Consider the following 4,015-nt stretch of genomic DNA (forward strand, 5'->3'; position numbering starts at 1 on the left):
GCATGTACAGCTGCTGTGGTGGGGCTCCCAGCTTCTGTGATCACATCTGGGCTTGGTTTTATGGCCCTTTACAGAATTTTATTTATTTGAAGGGAAGGGTAGGGAAAAGCTAGTAAATGCTCCTGTAGGCGCTGGAGCGACCCGCCCTGCACAAGAAGAAAGAGAAAAATAATTACTTGCTCTCAACATGAAGCAGAGGGCATCGCTGCCAACGATTTCTGTAACATCTGTCTAGCCATCAGCCTTTTCCACCTCACGGCATATTTTATGAGGGGACCTTTATTACAGGGGAGTTTGTTTCATTACTTTTTCAATCTTAAAATTAACAATAGAAGCCTTCCTGCCATTCCAAATAGTTTCAAGTCCACAGAGAACCAGCAAGGAGGAGAACACAGTATTGTGGCCCTTGGAAAATGTGCAGTGTCCCCAGCATTGGTTGTTGTGGGCAAAGGTTTCTGAGGAGCGATATCTCTATATATAAAAGCCTAAGCGGTCGTTGCAACCAAAACAACCAAACAGGCTGCGTGGGGCGACCAGGCCGGGGGTGACCAGGTCAGCAGGGGGGGCAGTTAGGGGTAATCAGGCAGGCAGGCAGGTGAGCAGTTAGGAGCCAGTGGTCCTGGATTGTGAGAGGGATGCCTCTATTACTATATAATCTGCTTTCTGTTTCAGTCTTTGGGAAATCAATCTCTTTTCATTGATTTCCCAAAGATTGATTTGTTAAGAGTTTTCATTTGAAAAGCAATGCTTGAGTAGGAAAGTTAAAGAAAGATAAATTTCCAGCTTTAATTCTACCCATCCTGTAGCATTACATAAGGCAGACCTCAGAGATACTGTGGGTTTGGCCCCAGACCCTGCAGTGAAGGGAGTAGTAATCTTTTTGCTGCTGGGACAGTCCCGCCTTCATTGTAGGTGTGACATCTATAAAACGCACAAAAATGAGGGTGTGCCTGGATTTTTCCAAAGTCCCAGACCTCAGCAATGTTACTTCATCTCCCTCCACGTTCCTTCCCCATTCCACACAATTATAAAACTTAAAAGAGTAATATGTTATGTCATATTCTAACATTGATTCAACAAATATTGTTAAATACCCACTATGTGCCAGGTACTGTGCAGAATGATAAAACTAACTGACAACTAACAACAGTTTAACTAGGTGTCTATGCTTACCTGTCCTATTCACCGCTTTATCGTGGGGAGATATTCCTCATGGGGCTCCCCGCTTCGGTGATTGCACTCTGATTTCAGTATGTGGCTCCTTCTCCCTTGCTGCGGCTGATTAGATGAAGGAGGAAACTTAATCCAAGGGAAGTTAGTTCAATGACTTGAAAATAGTGGGGCATTTTTTTTAAAAAAATTGAATTGATTGGGGTGACACTGGTTCATAAAACCATACAGGTTTCAAGTGTACAACTCAATAAAACATCATCTGCACACTGCATCGTGCGCCCCTTGCTCCAAAGTCTCTTTCCGTCCCCATTTCCCCCCACCTCCACCTACCCCCAATCCCTTTCCCTCTGGCTGTCACCACACTGTTTTCTGTGTCTAAGAAGTATATATAGTTGCTTCTTTCGTCCAGCCACCCTAACCCCTTCCTCTCTGCAAGCTGTTTCTATCAGACATTTCTCACGTAAATTAGAATCAAGGCTGAAGTGTCCTGGCTACTTAAACCCAAAGTCTCATGGAGTCAGAACCGGGAGAGCCATTTCCGGGTTCCTGTGCTCCCAGAGTCTGAGGGAGGGGAGTGTCAGAGAAAACTGCTAAGGTGAAGAGAACAGAGTGGACGCACAGGGAAAGGCAAAGCAGCATGAGAAGATGAGGATAAGAAAACATCCAGACTCTTCTTATACGCGAATTAATTTGACTAGATTTCTGTTTCTACAGCCCAATTTATATTTCCTGTGCAGAGACCGTCCTCAATGACTGTTTATGCACAGGGCATTGTGTCCTAATTGCTTGGTGTGAGTATGAAACAGATATGGTCCTGACATCACAGAGTTTACAGAATAGTGGAGGAGGCAGATTTTACACATTTGATCTTGACCATAGCATGTGTCACCACCCATTATCCAATACAAGAGGCAGATGGTGAAACAAATGGCTAGTCAGTGTTGTAGTGTCAGAACTAAATACGGGCTCAGGTGACAATTTCAATGTTATTGATCATGACCAATGGATATATGAATGCATTAGGAAAATTAGCATGATATCATTAGGAAGTAAAATAAGTCACGCTTAATGAGAATTCAACTTTGGCTGGATTTCCCTCCATCCCTTCTTCCCTTCCTTCCTTCCCTCTTTCCTTCCTTCCTTTCTTCTTTCCTCCTTTCCCTTCCTTTCTTTCCTCCTTATTGAAATCTGGCTACAATATTGTGCTAGTGCGTGTATTCTAACTTGGTGCAGAGCATGCATAACAAAATAAGTGAAAATCTGTAAATGTTAGAACACATATATTATTTATTCCAGTGACTAAGGAATACTAAATCATTTTGTCAAGTTGCATTGTAGCTTCAATTTTTATCTTCTATAGGTAATCTGCCAAGCATTTGCAATTCTGAACTCTGTAGAATGTAGTAACTTACAATAATAGACCATGGAATGTGTTACATATACCTTTCCTAATTCATACTTCTGTCTTTTGGTGAAAAATGCCTCCCTCAAATATATTACTTTTACGGTTTGTTGGAAAAGAGTCCTGAACAACAGGATTATTATAATGTGCTAAGAGATGGCACTTGTGTCTCATTGGCATGTAGAAAGCTCATGTGAAACCTCTTTGATCTTCGCTGCCTTTTTAGCTGAAAGGATTTGGAAATCTTTTTGGCATTGGTAAAGACAGAACTCTGGTGGCTGTTCATAGTTGGTCAATTTTTAGCAATGGATAAGAAAGTCTTTGTTGAAATCAGTTTATTAATACATAATGAGCAACATGTTGCCTTAAAGGCAAACACATATTTTTCTCATGTCAAAAAAACTCCCCCCACTTTCACCAACACCCAAAGGTATTTAAAAGGGGTCTACATTTCCTTTTTCCAGTATGCCCAATGCTGAGAAATAGTACTGCAAACCTCGGAACTTGAGCAGTGTCTTAGGTAAGAGGAATTTTTCACGATGTAATTGATATCATGACCACTCAGCTGGACACAGGCTTTCAAAAGCCGAGTGCATTTGCTGATTTGTTTCCATTTCCTACTTGGACTAAAAGAATTCAAAGACGTGAGGAGTCTATTGTGAAAAAAATGCGTGAATAATGCAAGGGGCTATCACAGCTATCACTGTGTACCAATGCAGTTATTGCTTTCTAATAAAATCATGGAAAACTTGAATTGAAAAAATATAACTATCCCAAATTTACGAAGGTAGTTATAAAAGGGCACATGGGGGAAGGTTTACCATGAAATATGTATTTTCAATAAAGTCTTTTTCTCATCAACTTTATGGAGACATCATTGACATTTAACATTATGTAAGTTTAAGGTACACGATGCATTGATTTGATACAGTTATGTATTGCGAAATGATGACCACTGTGGCATTAGTGAGTGCATCATGTCACATAATTACCATTTCTTTTTCTGTGGTAAGAACACTTAAGATCTATTCTCTTAGCAACTTTCAAGTTTATAATATAGCATTGTTGGCCTGCGGACTGAAAGGTCCCGGGTTGGATTCCGGTCAAGGGCATGTACCGGGGTTGCGGGCACATCCCCAGTGGGAGGTGTGCAGGAGGCAGCTGAGCGATGTTTCTCTCTCATCGATGTTTCTAACTCTCTATCTCTCTCCCTTCCTCTCTGTAAAAAATCAATAAAATATATATTAAAAAATATATATATATAGCATTGTTTACTATAATCATCATGCTGTACATTAGATCTATAGAATGTATTAATCTTAGAACTGGAAGTTTAAATCCTTTGACCAACATCTCCCCATTTCCACCATCCCCATCCCCTTCCCATTCTCCTGGTAACCACTTCTCTCCCTCTGTTTCTATGACTTTGGCTTTTTATTT

This window comes from Myotis davidii, unplaced genomic scaffold (genome assembly GCF_000327345.1).
Source record: "Myotis davidii unplaced genomic scaffold, ASM32734v1 scaffold370, whole genome shotgun sequence".
NCBI classification, from domain to species: domain Eukaryota; kingdom Metazoa; phylum Chordata; class Mammalia; order Chiroptera; family Vespertilionidae; genus Myotis; species Myotis davidii.